Source organism: Vicugna pacos, chromosome 5, assembly GCF_048564905.1.
Source record: "Vicugna pacos chromosome 5, VicPac4, whole genome shotgun sequence".
Taxonomy (NCBI): domain Eukaryota; kingdom Metazoa; phylum Chordata; class Mammalia; order Artiodactyla; family Camelidae; genus Vicugna; species Vicugna pacos.
In genome coordinates, this window is record NC_132991.1 from 15,823,703 (window position 1) to 15,846,481 (window position 22,779).

Sequence of the window (22,779 nt, forward strand, 5' to 3'; positions counted from 1 at the left end):
GAAGAACTCACAGACACACAAAAGTGTTCATGGCACCAAAGGTGTAACTTGCATCAAAATCTCACAGAATTCAAAATTTTAAGGATCTGCTGTTGTCACTTCATTTTCCATTATTAAACGCGTAGACATCACAAGGCGTGTACCTGTGATAATTTCGTGAATGAACAAGCACCTACAATGTGGAACGAATGAGGATGACATTTAGGTTTTGAGGCAGAGCCACATTCAGGTTTTTCAAAGCTTGGTCAGCTGTTCAGTGCAGATATTGTTTTTATCTAGTGCCATGATCACTTCATCATATAAGCACACTTCTTGAAATGGCAGGAAACTTGAGGTTTGAGATATTTTTAGAAGGGGTAGTTCCTGTGATCCTCCCAGATGCAAATCTGAATTGCACTCAGATCTACCACCAGGATCTAAAGCAGTGTTTTTCAGACTGGGTCATGGTCCATCCATAGGTCCTGAAATCGGCTTATGAATCAAAACTAGCATTTAAAAATACAGAAGATGACAGAGAACATGACATCATAGTAGCAATGCACCTTATGTTGAAAGAAAAAGCTTTGTTTCCGTGTGTGTGTGTGTGTGTGTGTGTTGAGTTATGATACACAGTGTATTTTTTAGGATGAGTCAATAAAATATATTTGAAAGCCACAGATTTAAGATTACTACATGCATATTTCTCATCCAGTATAAAGTACTGTAAGAGGAAATTAGTACCAACCTAATGGAAAATAATTTTTTTCAATAAATTTCATACATCTTGAAACTATCCACAACCTGTAAGCCAGTTATTCCACCTTTGGATAGCTATCTTAAGGAAATAATCCAAAATTCAGCTGAAAATTATTACACAGAAATATTCACTGCACTGTTATTCATTATCCTGGAAACCCCAAACAGATTAAGTGCTCAATAACAGTAGGCCAATTTAGAACATGAAAACTGGTTGAGTATGGCATCATCATTAAAAGCAACATTTTCAGAGGATTTATAGTGATGTGGGAAATGCTTATGACACAATCTTAAATAAAAAATGATTCAAACTTGCTCATACTTCTTAATCGTACCAATTGTAAAACTTGTTAGAAAAATATGCTAAAATAGTGGTTTTCTGAGTTGTTGCGTTATGGATAATTTTTATTCCCTGTTTTTCTATATTCTTCAAGTTTTCTACAAAGCATATATATTGTCTCTGCAAAAAGGTGTTTCTTTTAAAAACAAAGTTACCCCTTCCCAGGATAGTCTGTGTTCTCCTCAGCCAAGTAACAGCGCTCACCGTCCTGTGCTTTTGCTAAGGATGCCAGCTTTGTTGACGCCTGTGTTGGGCCAGAAAGAGTAACATCTCCCTTCTCTCACACGCACGTTCAAAGTGCAATGACTTTGAAGACTCCTGTTCACACTATTCCTGGGTGCTTTTTCTTTTCTCAAGACCAGCCCATCAGTTTCCTATCCCTTCTATAACAGACTACCACTAACCTGGCCACTTCAAACAACACAAACTTTTATCTTCCAGTTTTGGGGGTCAGGAATCCAAGATGGTTCTTGCTGGGCTAAAATCCAGGTGTCACCAGCCAGAGATCCTTCTGGAGATTCCGGAGGAAAATCTGTTTCCTTTGCCTTTTCCAGTTTTTAGAAGCTGCCTGCATTCATGGCCCCTTCATCCATCTTCAAAGCCAACAGCATAGTATCTTGAACTCTCTCTGCTTCCATCTTCACGTTGCCCTCTCCACACTGACCCCTCTGCCTCCCTATTCATAAAGACCCTTGTGATTACACTGAGCCCAGTTTGATAATCCCAGGTAACTCACTATTGCAATTTAATTTAATGACATCTGCAAGGTCCCTTTTGCCATGTAAGCAACTTATTCACGGGGTCTGGGGGTTAGGACAGGGACATCTTTAGGGAGACCATTATTTCTACCATAACCAGGTTTGACAAAATGGGGGTGGGGGGAGGCGTCATCACTAGTGCATTACAGATAGAGTGGTTTGAAAATTGCACTGTGCCCAAGTAGCTGCCCCAGTTGTGTGTGGACCCGTGATTTTCCCCTAGAGGACAACATCCGTTAGTAACAGGATCTGTCACTCACTGGCACTAGCCAAAGGTTAACTACAAAAGAGGCAGTTTCTAGCTTTACTGTTACTCTGAGAGTTTAAGCATCACAAAAACGTAGACAGAGTGCAAAAATGAACAAAAATATGTGCAAAAGGACCCACCGTTCCAATCACGATTGCTTTCCATCCCTTAGGCTATTGCCCTGTAGATGCCAAATAAGAGAGGAGGGAGATTATGGGCTCAGAAAATTCAGTGGTTATTCTAATTTGCTTTCATTTTTATTTTAGAACATTTAAAGTTCCTGAAGTAATACCACATTATTTTAAAAAATTGGAAAATACAGTTAAGCAATAATAAAAATATTGTTGCTTTTATGTCACTTCTGATTCTTCAGAGCTGATCACTAAACAACTAGGTGCCAGTGTTTTATTTTTCTAAAAACCTTTTTACTGAGTTGTGAATTTAGAACATTAAAATTCATTTAAACAGCTAAATTAAACTTCAAAGTAATAAGAACACTCGGTTATTAGCTTAACTATCTTCACACCTACTGCTTTTGGTTTGTTTTAAACTCAATACGATGCTATTTTTAAAAGAGTAATTTCAATGAAATTAATTAACGGAGAGTCTCAGTTTTCTCCAGGTTTGGGCAGACCCCTCCGTCCCACAGCTTTTCTTTCATAGCCTCCAGTTGGTGTTTTCCCTGCTTTCCCTCAAAGATGATAGATGAAATAAAATGCCAGCTTTCACAAGCCAATGAGCCTTTTTCTTTTCATTCCTCTTTGTGGACAATAAAGTAAAGAAATGTGACTCTTTCCTGTCTCTTTGTTTTCTTTCAACTTTTTCTTCTCAAGTTGCTATCCTCCCTGAAATATTCCAGCTTCCTCTCCACGTGCCTAATTTCTGTCCATTCCCTCAGAGCTCGGCTCAAGACTGCCTCTTCCAGAAAGCCTGATGGAACCACAGAGGCCTGATTTCTTCTCTTTCTGTGTTTCTCTAGAACTGACAAGCTATCCCACGTCTTATACTTAATCAGCAATGTGTTGACGAAGCATTTGCATGTAGCCTGGCACTATTGTCCCCATCTTCTACAGTCATGGGGACTTCTGCCCGCAGGGGTCAGGTCACTGTCCGAGAGTCTCACAGGATGCCCAAGAGCAGCCTGGGCACTCCAGCCAAGTCTCCTAACCCTTTGCCAGGGCTTGCGGCACCATCCGCTGCTGCCTCTGGTGCTCATTCTTTGCCAAAAATTTACATTTGATGTTGGGATTAACCTTTCACATATTTGTATCTTTTCACCCTTGACACATTACAAACTGAGTAAAGGTGGAGATCATATTTATTCATCAAAATACAGAAAATGTATATCGAGCTCCTGCTTTGCCAGGGACCGTGCCAGATGCTAGAAATGCAATGATAAATTAAAACAGTCCTTACCTGTAAAGTCCTTAGAGTCTGGGGCAGAACAGAGAAGTAAACTAGCACTGATATCACCATGTGAAAAGTATCCTAATGTAGGAAAATGTGGGGGTGAACCAGACAGCCAAGGGTCAGGAAAGCCTTTCCAAAGGACAAGTCCTCCAACTGAGGCTTGAAAGGCAAGAGAAGCAGGAGGGAGGCTAATTCGCACATATTCAGCAGGCACTAGGTGCTCAGCATGGACCAGGTGTCACTCATATATCGTCTCATTGAATCCTCAAAGCAACCCCAGGAAATATTTGGGCAGAGCAGAGGACAGCAGGCAGGTGTGATTGATTTAATGTGTTTTACCATTCATTACTCATATCAGCGAACTCCCATGTAGCACTTCTAATGTGCTGGCACAGTTCCAAATATTTCATGTCTGTTACTCATTTAATGATTACCACAACCCTGCAAGGTAACTACAGTTACTCTTATTTTACAAATCAGCAGAGTAGGCACAGAAAGGTTAAGTTACTCGCCCACAGTCACACAGCAAGTAGGTGGGTGAGCTGGATTTAAACCAGGCAGTCAGGATCCAGAGTCTGTGCTCATCACTGCCACACTATGCATACTCTACCAGACTATTTTTTCATCCCTTGAATATTTTCATTAACAAAAGTAATGCATATCCTTAGTAGAGAAACCAACAATTTTGAATTGTGTAAAATGCTACATGGAAGGACCTGAAGATTATCATACTAAATGAATTAAGTCAGACAGAGAAAGACAAAATCATATGATACCACTTACATGTGGAATCTAGTAGGGAGGGTATATCTCAGTGGTAGAGTATGTGCCTAGTATGCACAAGGTCCTCGGTTCAGTCCCCAGTACCTCCATTAAAGATAAATAAATAAACTCAATAACCTCCTCCTTTTCTAAACACTTGTATGTGGAATCTTAAAAAAAATGATACAAATGAACATATTTACAAAATAGAAAAAGACTCACAGACATGGAAAACAAACTTATGGTTACAAAGAGGGAAGAGGGGAGGGATAAATTAGGAGTTTGGGATTTGCAAATACTAACTACCATATAAAATAAACAACAAAGTCCTACTGTATAGCACAGAGAACTGTATTTAATAGCTTATAATAACCTACAATGAGAAAGAATATATATACATATATAAATGAATCACTATGCTATATACCAGAAGCCAACATAACATTGTAAATCAACTATACTTCAATTTAAAAAAAAATTTGTAAATTTCAAAAACAAAAAACCAAGCAAAAATAAATACAATTGTGTAAAATGTTAAGTCAGTTCTCCACACTTCCCCTGATTTCACTGCCAGTATTACTGGTGAGTTTTGAAGTTAAATGTGGTTATCCCCATTTTACAGATGGGAAAACTGAGTCTGAGAACTATTAAGGAACTTGCCTGGGGTCACAGAGTTAGCACGTGAATGTCTGGGATTCAGAACATTTCTGGCTCTAATTTCTGTGTGGGAACTTAGGGAAAAACTGGGGAGTCTGGGGAAAAGCCCCCAAGGTGGTGAGAAGCACATGCTTTGTAGGCAAAAACAACCAGGGCTGCACCCTCCTGCCATGCTGATGAAAAAGGGCTTTTCTTGTGGTGATGCACGGGGTGGGGATGGGGGAGGAGGATAGTCCTATAGGCCTTTTAGGAAGTTCTCTCTGGTGACAGTGTGGAGGGTGGAATGTAAGAAACAAGAACCCGGAACGAGGCAGGGGTGAGGACTGTCCCATATTTATGATATTGGTGAGACAGAGAGATGGAACTGGATGACAGATTTGTTGTGGGGAAGGAGGGAAAAGGACACGTCTGTTGTGTGTCCCTGGCTTCTGGTCTGGGTGACAGGTGGTGTTGGGGTGGGTACCTGTGCCATCTCAGAGGTTGGAAGGAAAATTTTCCCATTTGGAGTTTGCTTGCATCAGGAAGCTGATGTGTGGTTCTACATTTGTTCTAGACAAAATAAAACCAAACCCTTTTGTCTTTGTTGTATTGATTGCAGAACAGCTAGAAAATTTACTTTCCTGGAAGTAGTCTCTCTTCTAAGAGTTCTAGAAACTCCTTCAGATGGTTCAGGCACTCTCAAGTTTCTCTAGCCCCTCAGGGAGAAGCCTGCTGCGCCTGTAACCTTCCACCCGCTGAGATGTCCTGTCTACCCAATTTATCCATCTCTGAGCCATGGACCTAATTCTGGGATACAGTTGACCAGCTGCACCTGGTAACAACCCATCTTTCTGGCTGGCAGCACCAACCTCAGCAGCTGGACCATAAAGTTAGGGAGTGGTGAAGTAAGCGTGGCCACAGAGCCCATGCTGACTGGGAGCTGTGCGTGTTACAGCGGACGATCAACTTAGAAAGACCACAGTGCAGCAAAAACAAGCAGGTTTGCCACTGGGAGGCCAGGACTGCACAAAGTCGCAGGAGGTAATATGTCTTTGTCTCAGAGTTGAAAATCCTGACCAAGACACAGGACAGACTGAGTCAAGGAGACCCACTAGAGCTTTACTCCTGCAGAACTCTCTGGAACTCAGAGTCAGCAAGCATACCCACTGCAGTATCTCCTCTGGGTTTCCAGATGATTTCTTCTGCTTTTGTAGGCTTAAATAGCCCAGGTCTACTCTGCTAAGTCTGTCCCTGACAATATTCTGGATTTGATGAGAACACTGATAGCAGCAGAGTACCTTCTGACCAGCTAAATGATCTAAAACCCCAACAAATGAAATAGACAAGGAAGATAGCTGGGGGTGCTCAGTGTAGGAGTCTATGAGCCCTAAAGAAGTCACTTCAGTGCAAAACTATACTATAGTAAGGGTGATCTTCAAACAGAAACACATAAAGCAAGGTTATGCTTTCATCTGTCAATGAAAATGCTGTGACCAGGGGCTCACAGGAACCTAACCCTGTATTCCCCCTAGGAGCAATGGTTCACTATTTGCTGCAACTGTATAGACTATGAGTACCAATAATAATGAGAATTATCCGTATCTGAAACCCCTCATTCAGCTGTCAGTTTGGAAGCTCTTATGTGATGACCTCATCTTAGTTCTCAAAGCTCTCAGACGTCTCTGTCATAGGATTTCTAGGGTATGGCGGGCGTTCACTTGGGATTCGTAGTGAAGTACTGGAGTTTGTGTGTGATTTTTTTTTTAATTAAGTGAAATTTGAGGTTATCCCTTTAACAATATCATTTACATTCTGGAATGCTTTCTAGAATGGGAGGACGTACCAGTCTCAGCCCTACTAGCCCAATGGAGAGCCAGCTGACAAAGGAGCCTGGGATCAACCTCTGCATACAGAAAAGGACAAAGAATGGGTCCAGGGAGGGGCAAATGGAGAATTAAGTCTGCACAGGGAGCCCAGATATTAGTTAGACAATCTCATTATGAATGTACAGATACTAAATGCTCTGAAGGAAGAGCGCTTGGTGTTCTGATGGCTTAGGACACAGGACCGTGACCTGGACAGGGAGTGAGGGGAGGCTCCCCAAAGGGAAAGCTTGAGCTGAGCTCTGACAGATGAGAAACAGACAAGCATCCCAATTAGAGGGAATAGCATGTGCAAAGGCCCTCAGAAGGAAGGGAGCAGGATGCTCACAGGAGCTGTTGGTAGGAATGTCAAATCAATAGGGTCTTGAGAGGCAATTTGAAAGTTGCTGTAATATTTTAAATGTGCATACCCTTCAGCCCAGCAAACCTCTTTTAGGTTTCTATCACAGAAAAACTACTCCCACGTGGGCACAAAGTAGTATTCACCTGATGTTGAGGACAGCAGTGTTTGTTATAACAAAACTCTGGAAACACCCTAAGTGCCATGAATAAGCCAATGGCAAAATAAGCTCTAGAACATCCATTTTACAAAATAGCAACCAGCAATTAAATAGAATGAAGTAGACATAGATATGGTAGCTTGGAAACATCTAGAAGATTTAACGATTAGGAAGAAAAAGAAGATTGTTGGCAGCTCTGTTCCAGAAGGTGCCCTAGAGTCCATCAGCCACACGGTTTGGCTCTTGAGTGGAGGCATTTGCAAACAAGAGCTAATCTTTCCTTGGCATGGTGCATGCTGTTTTCCAAAAACTGAAGTGGAAGGCTCCTTCATGAGCAAAACTCTCCTTGCTTTCATGACTAGTCAGGAAGGTCCACTGAGATATACATTAAGGGAGCCTGACACTGTATTTATTTTCTATTAATAAATCTGGGCTTCTCTTGAGGCCCCAACACAAGCTTGATTAAAGTTCTCTCTCAAGTGATCCCTGAGTGGTAGCTCTCCTGCCTGTAATTCAAAGTCTAGTGCAGCTCCTTGTCAAACGGTTGCCAGGAGACAGCAGAAGGGCCAACTCCCCATCTCCTCTGCCATGGCAACGCGCCATTATTTCCTGATCCGTCTTCTTTCTGCGGGAGTATAGATTTTGGAAAGTAGTACACTACCTTTGATTACTTAGTTAATCTTGCAGACAGCAAAGAATCCTTCTAACCTTCCTCTGCAAAAAGAGACCTCCTCAGGTGGTGGCGGCCTGCCGCTGACTTCTCCTTTGCGATCTTGCGCCGTCGCTGCCCTCATTCTTTCTTATCCTCTCAAGGGTTCAGCAAGACACTTCTGGAAACAGAAATGAAATTTGAACGCTTAAAAGTACAAGAGTTCACTTAATTGGTGACTTCTCACATAGAAAAGCTCACTGTCATATTTTCCTAAGAGCAGAAAACGTGTTGAACACAGGGTTGATGGAAATGGGGCTCACCAAGTGCCTCGGTTTCTCCATTTACAAAATGGGGGCGAAGCCCATTGTAGGCTGCTGTGAGGACTAAATGAGTGAGTGTATGCAAAGCTCTTAGAACAGTGCCTGGCACACAGCAGGTGCTCAACAAACGTTAGCTGTTATGATCATTATAACACTGGCTCCCATTTGTTTTGACCAGGAACTTAAATCAAATTCATAGAGAAAAGAACTAACAATACACTGTCACCAGGACCGTTTCCTCTGTAAGTGGCTACTGGAACACCTTTTTTATTGTCCTCTGCTTTATGGCACTTGGCAGATACTGTGTTTTTCATAGAAAATTTGTGTCAACCCTGTGTTGTTAGATGGTGGTTAGCATTTCTGAGTAATAAAGTGTTTTTTAACTGAGGTATGTACATTCTTTTCAGACATGATGCAGCTGCACACTCAGCAGACTACAGTATAGGGTAAATGTAACTTTCATACGTGCTAGGAGACCAAAAAATTTGCATGACTTGCTTTATCATGATACTCGATTTGTTACAGTGATCTGGAACCAAGCCTGCAGTATCTCTGAAGTTTGTCTGTACTCAAGTTGGCCTACGTGAGAAATGCATTAAGCAGGCTCCAAGCTGGGCTGTCTTCACGCAGAGCTGACTCTGAGGATTAAACAAAGTCTTCAGGAGTTGCTCTCTCCCCCAATGACTTGTGCCTGTCTTTTCCCATTGGCTTCACTTCTGACTCTCGCAACTCCAGACCAACCTCCTCACATCTGGCCATCCTAGCGGAGAAAGGACCTCCCTTTCCCAAAATGTCCCGCAAGGACTTCAGGATGTGTGTCACTGTAATAACTGATATCATATGCTCACCTCTGAGCCAATCCCAGTGGCTAGGGGAATGGGCTGCACCGATCAGGCCAATCCGGATCTCAGCTCCACCCCCGGAGCTAGTGGTGGGAAGTGGGTAGGTGGAGGGAGTGAGCCCAACCCACACCATATCAACTGAGGGTGGGGCAAGGGGACCTCCAAAGGGAAGTCCGAGTGCTATTACTAGAAAAAGGGGAAGGGGTGCTGGGCAGGCCAAACCACAAATGTGCTATGCATCATCACTGTAGTTCACGTTTCGTTTATGCTGATGGACAGATGAACATGCTATATGGTTTAAATACAGTGGTTTTTAACAAGAAATAAACATTAGAACTACCTACATTTTATTACAAATACAGATGTCCAGACCCCAACTGTAGAAATTCTGGTTCAGGAGTCACGGAGTAAGGACCAGGCACTCACATTTTTAAAAAGCTTCCCAGGTCACTGTGATGTAATGTGTAATGTGATAAATATGTAAGTGCTCTTTTGTATTTTTTTCTTATTTGACAAAGAAGGCATGCATGTTTTATACACATCTAGGACTTTTAATCCCATGTCCATGAACCTAAAGAAAGGTCAAATACCGTAAAGAAAGATGAAATACTTCAGACTGTTTCTTTCTCTTTTTTTAACATTTTTTATTGAGTTATAATCATTTTACAAGACTGTTTCTTCATTATGCTCTGACTGCACCTTCTAGAGTGTTCAATTGTTACCAAACTCAGGTTTGGCTGCTTGCCGCTCAAAAGCCAATACTTGAGAGACAAGTTTTGGTAGGGAAGGAAAGGTTGCTTTACTCAGGAGGCTGGCAACCTGGGGAGGGGCAGACTCATGTCTAAAAGATCCAACTTCCTGCTGCCCAGCAGAGGGCAAGAGCTTTCAAAGGGGAGTTTCAGGGGTGCACAGGCAGAGGGATGGGGCTATGTGCAGAACAGCACGGTCAGCTCCAACAATCATCTTGAAATTACTCATGTGGTGGTCTGATCAGCATCATCTTGACTGTGTTAAGCACAGTTAATCTTCAGTTCCAGAGTCAGTTTGTTTCCATTTCCTTGAGACCAGTTCTTGGAATTGTGTAAGATGAAGCACCTTAAGTCATGGCTACAGTCTGGTCATCATGTGGTTAACTTCTACCTGGTGGGGGTTTCAGTATCAGCAAAACAGCTCAGAGGATATGACTCAGAGTATTAGCTACAGTCCTTGAGGAGGAACTGAATGTCCTTGACTTTGTTTAATGGCTAAACTATTTTATTTTGTCTTGTTTGACTATTTTCCTTTGTTTCTGCATTTCCTCACTTCTCTGATTAAATTTATCCTTTTTTTTAACACCCAGAGGTTCTGATTCAATTGGATATTTTTACTTAAGTATAGTTGATTTACAATGTTATGTTAATTTCTGATGTACAGTGTAGTGATTTAGTTTTATATATACAAATATATATTCTTTTTCATTATAGGTTATTACAAGATACTGAATATAGTTCCCCATGCTATACAGTAGGACCTTGTTGTTTATCTATTTTATATTTAGTAGTTTGTATCTGCAAATCCCACACGCATAATTTATCCCTTTTCCCCCTTTTACCTTTGGTAACTATAAGTTTGTGTCATCTTTTTTTAGATTCCACGTATAACTGATATCATATGATATTTGTCTTTGACTTACTTCATTTAGTATGATAATCTCTAGGTCCATCCATATTGCTGCAAATGGCATCATTTCATTCTTTTTTATGGCTGAGTTGTATTCCATTGTATATATGGACTCCTCCATAGTGGCCACACTAATTCATATTCCCACCAACAGTGCAGAAGGGTTCCCTTTTCTCCACACCCTCTCCACCATTTATCATTTGCGGACAATTCAAGATGGCCATTCTGACTGGTGTGAGGTGATACCTCACTGTAGTTTTGATTTGCATTTCTCTGGTGATTAACAATATTGAGCATCTTTTCATATGCGTATTGGCCATCTGTATGTCTTTAAATTGATTCATTGACTAAAATTTTCTATAGACAGGAAGCAGGCAGAGGATATTGGGGGGAATCTGTCATGGGAAGTCCCCATAGGGTTCTGCACTGTTACACAATCACAGGAGGCCTTATCACACTCACTTATTCATTCATTTATTCCTCTCTTACTCTGTTGTGAACAGTACAGTGATTAAAACCACTTCCTGTCCTGAGAAGCTCCTAGATTACTGGAGAGAGATAAAGAAGACATTGACAGTTGTTGACAAAGACAGTAAGATAAAGGTTATGGTCTATAATGCTTGCATGGGGTGATATGGGACACAGAAAACTCTTGCTCGGGGGCCACAGGGAGGCTATCACTGTTTACCCATCAGTATCTCTCCGCTAGACTCTAAGTCTGTTGTGGACAGAGATGGTGTATTGTCACATTAACTTTCTCTCAGGTCCAAGGGAGGTTGTCGTGGGGGGAGTGATGTTGAGTCAAATCCAATTTTTGTGGGACCTAAAGCTGATATCATTTCTGAGGCTCTCTTTAAGAAAATACAGAATTACAAATACACAATTAGATGAAAGGATGATTATTTATTTTGAATGAGAAAAGAAATCAGAACAAACTACTGGAGGCTGGAGATTGCTGGCTTTTTAGTACATGGTCTCTTTAGACAATATATCAAAAGTATTTGCAGAGAAATACTTGAAATTGCTAACTGGTTTTGCTTCCCCGCACAGAACACTTTACAACTTCCGGCAGTAATCAGCACCCAGGGGCCCACGTGCGTGAGGGAATTTCAGGCATGTTTCAAGAGCTTCAGGGTAAATCTACTTCTGGTGTAGTATTTCTTCCCCTGCTCTCTTCCTGCAGTGTTGCCTTGGCTTGGCTGTGCCCCACACAGCTCTGTTTCTGGGTTCTGAGAATTACTCCCTCCCCTTGTCTCTTCAGGCCTAGTAGAGGTAGCTGCATCCCACTGTTTCTAGCCTTGGGGTACCGCACTATCCAAGCATTTTCCCTCCCCTCTGCTCACAATTTTGTAAATAGTGCCGTATTAAAGTCTCTCAACATTTCTAATTTGAATGAGTTTTGCCAGGACCCTTGATTGATGCAGAAGATAAAATGTGTTCACTTACATGCCCATGGGTAAGCAGTCTCTTAAGTATTATTATGTTATGCAAACCATTGTATTTTACACCCCATATTCTGCATATGATGTCATTATTAGGACTACACACAATATTCCAAGCTCCTTTTAATTCAGTAACTGCACCAGAGTCCATCATTTCTAGTCCTCCAGAGACAGATACTAATACCAGTAGAGATCTAAAATCTAAAATAGAAAAGAAGCAAGTCAAGCCTTTTCACTGCAGTAAATCTATTGCAGGCCTGTGGACAGTGAACAATCCCCTTCCAGTCCCTGTAGGTGAGCCCCTAAGTCAAATGGGGACTCAGTGGTAACCCAGGTCACCTATAGCTCAGGGGCTTAGGCTGATCAGAGCAAAGAGTGAGATCTTTGCTTCAAGCAGAGACAGATAATTCATTAATAGGCTCCACCAGGATGCCCCAGAGACCAAATCACCCCCAGCAACTAGCCCTTTTAAAATGTGCTGAACCAGGTAGCAAGTGGAATGAATAGGACAGCATTCTGGAGCCCCTAACTTTTGCTAGTAAGCAGAATTTTAGCATACCAGGGAGACCAAGTTCAGTTGCAAGTGATATATATCAATTTAAACTGGCTTAAGACACACAAAAAAAGAAGTGTATTGGCTCATATCAGAAAAAAGTCCAGGGACAGATTTTGCTTCAAATGCAGCTGGATTCAGGTGCTCAGAAGGTTACTAGAAAAATCAATCTCTGTCTCTCTCTCTCTCTCTCCCTTTCCGCTTATTTTTCTGTCTCTCTTCTCAGCTCTTCTTTCCTCAGGGTTGGTTTGCTTCTCAGTCAGGTCTTATCCAAGTGGTAGTAAAATGATCATGAATACTTCTAATTTTATATCCTACAAAACAGTAGTCATCCTTCTCCATAGCAACAGTGAAATACCTGAGACTGAGTCTGATTGGCCAGATTTGGGTCACATATTCACACCTGTAACCAGTCACCTTGGCCAGTATCCAGGCTGGACCAGGGGGTAGGGTTACCCTCCTCCCTGAATCCAAATGAGCTAAGAGCAGGGAGAGGGGAGTGGATGTTGTTAGGTGGAGAAAAAAATCCTAGAGTGGAAAACATAAATATCTATCACACCACAGCTGCAGAGGCACCAGGCTGCAGCTCAATGCAACTAAATCCCAAATCTAGGATCTACCGACAGATACCGGATCTAGGTCTTTGAGGTGCCTACAGTTGTAAAGTAGTTGAAAGAAGACTGTGTACACCAGCTTGGCCACTGTGTGACCCTGGACTTTGAAATCACCTTTCCTCCCTGGCTTCAGTGTTCTCAACAGCAAGTGATGGTTGGGACCAAATCTCTGAGAGTCCTTCTGGATCTAAAAAAGTAATGCCTATATATATTCAACAAATATTTTAAAATCTCCAGATCTCAGAGAAGAATGAAGCAAAATCCACACCAGAGTAGAAGACAGAAATATAGTTTCTTTTTCATTTTGTTTGCCAGCTGCAGCAACAGATCAGTAGCCTCAGGTAATACCAAATCATCCCCTCCTGAGGAGGTCTCATCAAGGTGGCTTATGGGCAGACATTAGTGAGACCAACCCCCATTTCTCTGTCACATACTGACCTTAGCAAAGAAACCAGAGACATATTCAACAAAGCATGTTATTTGGGGTTGGCAAAACTGGATGTGAAACAAAGGAGACAAGAATATACAATGGAGAAAAGACAGTATCTTCAATAAGTGATGCTGGGAAAACTGGACAGCTGCATGTAAAAGAAATTAGAACATCTCTAACACCATACACAAAAATAAACTCAAATGGGTTAAAGACCTAAATGTAAGACTCGATACTATAAAACTCCTAGAGGAAAACATAGGCATAACACTCTTTGACACAAATTTCAGCAATATTTTTTTTTCAAACCAGCTCCTAGGGTAATGGAAATAAAAGCAAAAATAAACAAGTGGGACCTAATTAAACTTAAGAGCTTTTGCACCACTAAGGATACCATCAACAAAATGAAAAGACAACTTACAGAATGAGAGAAAATATTTGCAAATGACACGACTGACAAGAGACTAATTTCCAAAATATACAAACAGTGCATGTAGCTTAATACTAAAAACAAACAAACAAACAACCCAATCAAAAAATAGTCAGAAGACCTAAATAGACATTTCTCCAAAGAAGACATCCAGATGGCCAACAGGCACATGAAAACATGCTCAGTATCACTAAGTATTAGAGAAATGCAAATCAAAACTACAATGAACCTCACACCAGTCAGAATAGCCATCATTAAAAAGTCTACAAGTAATCAATGCTGGAGAGGATGTGGAGAAAAAGGAACTCTCCTACACTGTTGGTGGAAATGTAAGTTGGTGCAGCCACTATGGAAAACAGTATGGAGGCTCCGTAAAAACCTAAAAATAGAACCACCATATGATCCAGCAATCCCACTCCTGGGCATATACCCAGAGAAAACTGTAATTCAAAAAGACACATGCACCCCAGTGTTCATAGCTGCACTACTTACAATAGCCAAGACATGGAAACAAACTAAATGTCCATCAACAGATGAATGGATAAAGATATGGTATATTAAAAATGAATGAAATAATGCCCTTTGCAGCAACATGGATGGACTTTGAGACTATCATAGTAAGTGAAATAAGTCAGGAATAGAAAGAAAAATACCATATGATATCACTTATGTGTGGGATCTAAAAAAAAGACACAAATGAACTATTTATAAAACAAAAACAGACCCACAGATACAGAAAACAAACTATGGTTACCAAAGAGGAAGGGATGAGGGAGGGATAAATTAGGAGTTTGGGGTTAAAAGATACACATCACTGCGTATCAAATAGATAAACAATAAGGACCTACAATAATATAGCACAGGGAACTATATTTAATTTCTTGTAATAATATATAATGGAAAAGAATCTGAAAAGAAAATATGTATGTATGTATATGTATAATTGAATCACTTTGCTGTATACCTGAAACTAACATTGTAAATCAACTGCTCTTCAATAAAAAAATAAAATTAAAACAAAAACTGGATGTGAAAACAAATTCATTCAGGAAAATGGAGAAGACCTTACAGAATACAAATGGGGCAATATGGTCTGACTTTCATAGAAAGTCAGAAGCACCGATTATACTTTGGTAATAGAAATTAATGACTAGATTTGTCATCCCCTATGTGATAATTTCTCAACAAACACAGGAAAGAAAAGTGATCAGATGAAGACTGCTTGCACAGAGGATCATATAAATCTTGAAGTGATGTTGACTTTGATTTTCCTGGACTTACCATCCTTGGATCACTGTCTTTGGTTTTGAGGGCTGGACTACCGTGTTGGCCAGGTGATCCCTGACAGTGCCAAATCAAAGCTGAGCAGGAAAAAGTTCGTGTGGGCAGCTGCACACCAATATCAATGAAGGGTAGCATCTGCAGTTTCAGTCTGCCAAACGTATGTAGAGACCTGATACCCAGTTGGACCCATCAGCCTCCAACTGAATTCTGTTTGCTACTGTAGCTAAACATCTATTGATTCCACTGCTTCCTTTTCTAGAGAAGTCAACAACTATACTTTAATTGGAACACAGCCCACTCAGACCCTGAGGCCTGAGATGCAATTCCCACTGGCTGGTCTGGTGTTGAAGATTGGGCATAGACAGCAGAAGAGTTGGCCTTCTTATATTACCAATTCTGTTTTTCCCAAGAGGGTGATAAAATCAAGAGGTGATCAGAACAAGAATATTTAGACAATGACTTGCCTGCTGGTTTCTGGTTAAACTGATTATCTGCTCAGTTACCAATGAAGTCAACTACATGTTACTTAAATGTGTTTACCTGGGAAGGGCTGCCCATCAGTAATGAAACAGATCTTTATTACAGCCACTCTTCGCTCTCTACCTCTGCCCTGACTTTCTGGGTGAGGGTTCTATTCCCTATTTTGCATTGTATCAGTGGTTCTCAAATTTTCTGATCTCAGGATTACACACCTAAAAATTGTTGAGGACCCCAAGAGCTTTTGTTTTTATGGGTTAGATCTATGAATATTTACTAGTTCCCATAAAATAACTATGATTTCATTTCATGGTAATGTAACATTTTATGAAAAATAATCATATTTTCCAAAACTGAGAGAGAGAAAGAAAGAGAGAGAGAAAGAAAGAGAGAGAGAGAAGTGTGAGTGTCTTTTAATCTTTCAAATCGCTTTAATATGTGGCATAGCAGAACCCTGCTGGATCTTACATCTGCTTGTGTGATATGGTTGAAGGATATGAAGATTATCTGCGCTGATACACAGCTGGAAAAGAAAGGACTAACAGGATAGCCTTTTCAGGTAATTTTGGATACTCTTCTTTGATGCTACACTAAAACTTGACAATTGGTACTTTCATAAAAGTTTTAGCTGCAGTGTGGAATCTGAAGTCACACCAATGAAACTTTTGTACTCTTGTTACATTAAAATTCATTGGTTTGCATTTGGAATGATTTTGTAATGTCACACCTGGAAAATACTGGTTCCCTGAATTATGGAGAACTCCCAAATGCTGACACAATTCATTACACAATATTTTAAAAGTCATATTCATTACTATAACCACCAAGCTCATCAGAAAAGTCCTATAGTATTGGGAAGCTATTGAGTTCATGGATGTGGATGTAAGTCTTCCAAAAGTCCAATTTTGGAAGGCTTGAAAGCTACAATGTCATCATTGGCAAAAAATATTGCTGATTACTTTCTTTAAAGTAACAAATTCATTTTGCTAATTTTCAAGAAACTGTCAGATATCCAAGTCTCAGTAGCCGTAATTTGTCTGACAGTTATTCTTTCAAGTAAAAATGGTACTTCAGGAAAAAGGCGGCTAGTTCAGCTCATAATTCAAGTAATCGCCCAAGTGCTTTCCTTAAGGTATGTGCCCTTCAGTACGTGCAGCCGCAGACCTTTGTGCAGATATTCCATTTTCCCACATAGAATATTTAAAAGATATATAATCAAGAGTTGAGGTTTAATAAAGTAAGTCATTTCTACTACTTCATCGAGGACATTCTTAAGTTAAACTGGCTTTTGTTTTTTTAACCATCTGCATGTAATGGTGAAAATGCAGTCACTGCCAATGCAGTTCTGCGCCATTGCCTGATTCCTGCGCTAGCAGGGGTTGCATTTTCACCATTACACGCTTGCAGTTAAAAAAAAAAAATCCAGCTTTACGCATCATTGTTTTGGCACTGTCAGTGCACAAAAAACTGAACTCCTCACTGTTGGTGTGTCCTTAGCTTTATTTTTGTCTGTTTTTCAGTCCATGGACATGTGACTCAGTGACACGAGCCTGGAAAAAGTGGGACAAACTATCTGCATGTGAAGTTGAAATGAAGAAATTGAAAAAAAATTTTTTTAGATATGGGCAGATGCATTTTCTTCATGGAGAGATAAAGCATATGTCTTGAATAAGAACAGATTGTATTACTGATTCACAAAATTTGACAAAATAATGGCCCCAGAGTTCCCAGTTGTCTTTACCACCACTCTCTGTCTAAATGAGACAAGATTTGTTTCCAACTGGGATATGGATGCCATTTTGCAATTAAAAAAAAATTTGTTGGGGGGGTAGTAATTAGCTTTGTTTACTTACTTACTTATTTATTTATTTTGATGGCAGTACTGGGGACTGAACCCAGGACCTCGTGCATGCTAAGCATGCACTCTACCACTGAGCTATATCCTCTCTCTTAGATATTCTTTCTAAATAATAATAATAATAATAATAATAATAATAATAATAATAATGATGATGATGATAATAATGGCTTTTTTGCATATGCTTTATATTTTTCCCAATTATAACCTAAATATAAATATAAAATACGTAAAATATAAAGCAATTACGGAGAAGGTCTACTCTGTGACATAATGTACATGCATAGACAGAGACTCAAGAGCTGAACCACACAACACTGTAAAATGATTATGAATCAATAAAAATGTAAAAAAAAATAAAAAAATAAAAAAATAAAAAAATAAAAAATAAATAAAAATTAAAAAAAAAAAAAAGAGCTGAACCAAACACTTCACTTTCATGCTTAGATTCTAGCTGGGGAGATACACAAGGAAAGAGCAAACTATATAACTTTCCACATATAATTACCCTGTCTTGATTCCCCTAACAGCCTGTGTAATAGGTAGCTGTAATAGGCAGAATAATGGCTCCCCAAAGAACTCTACATCTTGATCCCCCAAACCTGTGAATATCTTACAGAGCAATATGTGATTAAGTTAAGGATCTTGGGATGGGAAAGCACCCTGGATTATCTGTGTGGGTGCAATGTAATCACAAAGGTCCATGTAAGAGGGAGGCAGGAGAGGTAGAAAGAGAAGACGACGTGACAAGGGAAGCAGAGGTCAGAGTGATGCAGGGCCATGGGCCAAGGAATGTGGGAACCTCGAGATCCTGGAAAAAGCAAGGAAGTAAATTCTCACCTGGAGTCTTCTGGAAGGAATGCAATCCAGCCAACACCCCCAATTTAGCTCACTGAGATCCACTTGGACTTCTGACCTCTAGAACTATAAGATAATAAATCTGTGTTGTTTAAAGCAATTAGGTTTGTGGTAATTTACTACAGCAGCAGGAAACTAATACAGTGGGGCATCATTATTGGTCTTGTTTAATAGAGGAAAAAAATGAGTTAAATGTTCACATGACTTAAACCATGTGCATTCTGGAGGGAGTGCAAAATGGTATAACCCACATGGTAGACACTTAGGCATCATCTATCAAAATTACCAATGCATTTAATCCACTTACCCCAATCCTACAGATATACCTACTTGCATGAAATGGCACATGTTCAAGTTCATTCACAGCAGCATTGTTCACTAGAGCGAAATATCAGAAACAACTGTCTATCTCTAGGGGAGTGATGAAGTCAACTTCACAGCAGGATAGTATCCCGCTGAGGAAAAGAATGAGGAAGCTCTCTACATACTGATATGGAAAGCTCTCCAAGATATTGTTAAGTGAAGAAAGCATATATGGGACACTACCTTTTGTGTATGAAAAAGGAGAAAACAAGGATATACATTTTTATTTGCTTATTTTTGAATAAAGAAATACTGGAAGGATACACCCAAAACTTACAAAAGTGGTTACCTAGGGAAGACAAGGCTGTGTGGAATGAGGTGGATGGGGAGAGGGGTGGGAGAAAGATTTTTCAACATGCATCTTGTTATATCTAATTTTTTTAACTATGTGAATGTGCTACCTTATTTTATTCTAATTAATTTTAAAATGAATTTAAATAACTTACTGGTCTAAGGCTGCACAATTATAGCAATAAAAGTAAAAACAGCAGGTGGCAGCAGCTACCTCTTACCTGCCAGGCACTTTCAGGTCTTTCTTATTAGACCCTTATAATACCCATGTAAGGCAGGGATCATTCTCTTTTTTATAGATGAAGAAACTGAAGCTCAGAGAGGTTGAGACTTGCTTGAGGTAGCTCAGCTTGTACACAGAAGAGCTGACCTCCTAGCGTGGGTCTCTCCAGCTCCAGAGCCCACGCTCTTGGCCACCAGGCTGCGGTGCCTGGAAACGTCTTTGTCTTCCAGCATTAGTGCTGTGAATATTACAACACAGCATATCGCATACAAGTTGTTTGCAGACTAACGTGAGAGCCAAGCTGGCTAAGTCAAGCATGAGCATTTAGCCTTTTTTTTTGGCCAGGCTTTTCTGTGAGGCTTTGGAGATCTTGACTTGGGGACAATTCATTGTTTTTTAATTCTGTAAAATGAGACAATCAAAGCAGTTTCATCAGTGTGTGCACCATGGGATGATGTTGACAGATTCTTCCCTCCTGCTCCAGGCCAGGATCTGAGTCCCGGTCTCTTAAATTCTCCACCTGCTGTCCAGATCAGACTCTAACAGTTACAGAGTCTGAGGCAAGGGTATGCATGGAGACCTGTGCACCATCATCATGAATATTTATAAGTTACAAGCCAAGCTAAGAAATGGTCAGATAAAATCCATCCAACTTACTTTTACAAATACACCTTCAGAAACATGTGGAGGCCAAGTTTGAATGAAAATGCTTGGGTTCTTAGACGTTCTGTGTCCAAACACGATATTGCAGAGAGCTCTGCCCATGAACTATGTGCTTTATCTTCTCACCCCTAGGTTCCCTCCTGGCCTCAAACTCCCAGCCCATATTTCCAAGCTCCATATTTCCACACAGCCAAACAGCCACCCCTTGGCCATACTTTGGGCCTAGGGGTATCATGCACCCAGGACCCAGGGCAAGACCCACACACACCCTAGAAGCAGGCTGAGAGCCCTTGGGAATTCTAGGGCCATGGTCTAAATGGTGAGAAGGAGGGCTACAGGTGGGCACGACCCCTTGGTCTCCAGGACTCCTCACCCTGCCAGGGGAGCTGAAGTCAGAGGAGAGGCAGAACCAAAGTCCACTAAAGCATGGAGCCCACAGAAGGGAGACCTCTTTTTCGAGCCCAAAAGAAATACTGCCTGCCCCTAGAAGTGTTCACAGAAGTGGTCCTGGGAGATGGACAACATTCAGAGCTCAAGCCCAAGCAATCACGTACTGAAGAGGAGAGAGCAGCAAGGAGAAAGAATCCCAACGTTTGCAGTACTCTCATGTGCCAGACAACAAGCAGCGGGGGAAAGCAACTAAGTAGACCCAAAATTCCGGTACAGTGGGGATGTTCTGGACATGTCTAAGCTCAATTTTAAAAGATGAGCAGTTGAGCAATGATGAAAAATTACCATTTTCCTTTTTGTTGTTAACATTGTCAAAATATTTAAGCCCCCGCACACACATTTTTCACCTTAGGAATCATTTACTCCTGGTATAATAGTCCATGTCCATGTTATTTGGACTTGAAGGAGCTGAATGGCCCTCAGGTACCTAAAGTAATGGGGCTTATTGTAGAGCTGTGATGGGTCAGTTTATTAACTGAAGCATCTCTCCCACCACTACAGATGGGGTCCAGCTGGGTCTGCTTAGGCTGGTCTCCACCTCTGTTTTGCTAAATCAGATTTTTTGGATTTTAATTTTTTTAACTGAAGTGTATAGTCAGTTATAATGTGTCAATTTCTGGTGTAGAGCATAATGTCCCAGTCACGCATATACATACATACATTCAAATTCATATTCTTTTTCATTAAAGGTCATTACAAGATATTTAATATAGTTCAGATTTTGGGGATTTTGAAACGCAGAATTGGGAGAAAAGGCAACGAAGGAGAAAAACTAGACATCCAAAGGCAAGGGCTTGGGCAGAACTGGGGGCATGGAGTTTTATGTGGGAAAAATGCATTTTTAAAAAATTAAGATGTTTTATTTTGGTCTGTGTATCCCCTTCATGTCTGAGATCTACAAGTTGAAGATTCGAGCCACCATGAAATTACATGTAATTGCTGGGACATGTTCTGTTAGTGGTGACTTGGTAATATGACAAGACCCCATGGGAGAAGGCTTGACAAGCTGGTACATGCAGGAATGAAGATTTGGGAATCTCACAGGGATGTGGGAACATCTATATGAACATATCCACGGTGATCAGAACATACTGCAACAATGTTAGATGTGGTTCAGGATCAAAAGCAGCTTCAACAACCATCATCAACCATCATCATCTATTTCATGACTGTACATCTATGCCTCTGTCTCTAATTACTCCTGCCACCCCACAAACCAGCCAGGGTTTTCCTCTACCCCTGGCTCCAATGGTCTCATGCCCTGTGTGTGCTGTCCTCTTTCTGTGTGCCTTTTTAGTTTCAGTCACTGTGTGGTCACTAGAGCAGCTTGCAATCTTTGGCTCTCTCTTCTTCAAAGCAAGTGATACATTTGATTGTGTTTACCTGCTCCACTAGAAGTTAAGCGTGGCCATAAGATATTCTTTGGCCAGAGCTACTGAGCAGAAGTGACACATGTCACTTCCAGGGGAACTTGAAGAGCTAGGATGTGTTTTACCCTCTTCTTTCTGCCACGGTGGCCAGGAGGTTCCAGACAGTGGCTGGTCCAACAGCCTGGGTCTCAGAGTGAGGAAGCTGACATTGTGGAGTGGAACACCCAGCCAACCTATGATGAGCAGGTGGTCAAAACAACAAATAAACCTGTGAGTTTCCTTCAACCACTGAGCTCTGGAGCTTGTTTGTTACTGCAGCAGAAGCTAACCCAATAATTCTCAAAGTGTGGTCCCTGAATCAAAAGCAGCAGCATCACCTAGAAATTTGTTGGAAATGCAAGTTCTTAGGTTCCAGCCCAGACCTACTGAATAGGGAACTCTCATGTGGGGCCCAGCAATCTGTGTTTTTTAAGCTCTGCCAATTATTCTAGTGCTCACTAAAGTTTGAGAGCCACTGACCTAACCTAACCCGATTGATTCTGCTTCCTTTATCAATCATCTGGCACTCTGTACCTAGAAATAAAATGCACACAGACTCTGTTGGTCTAACTGAATCACTGTCACCCTACCGGGCAGAACTCTTGAACCATGATACCTCATAGGCCATTGTCCAGACTCTAAACTGATTGTTGGGCTGTGTGCCTCCCTCGGGTGCGGTCAGCCCGGGCC

The 22,779-nt window shown here is 40.9% G+C and overlaps 1 long non-coding RNA gene across 7 annotated transcripts in view; it reads right to left on the reverse strand.

Annotated features, from left to right (window-relative positions):
• LOC140696344 (uncharacterized) overlaps nt 1-22,779 on the reverse strand; it is a 108,924-nt gene that overhangs the window by 12,453 nt on the left and 73,692 nt on the right. For 3 of the 7 annotated variants that reach the window (XR_012072529.1, XR_012072531.1, XR_012072532.1), the window contains exons 3-4: nt 18,673-18,756; nt 7,933-8,101 (exon numbers count right to left, since the gene is read on the reverse strand). This is a non-coding gene — a long non-coding RNA (uncharacterized lncRNA). The remainder of the gene's footprint in view (nt 1-7,932; nt 8,102-18,672; nt 18,757-22,779) is intronic. The other 4 variants (XR_012072528.1, XR_012072533.1, XR_012072535.1 and 1 more) reach the window with 2 other exon arrangements.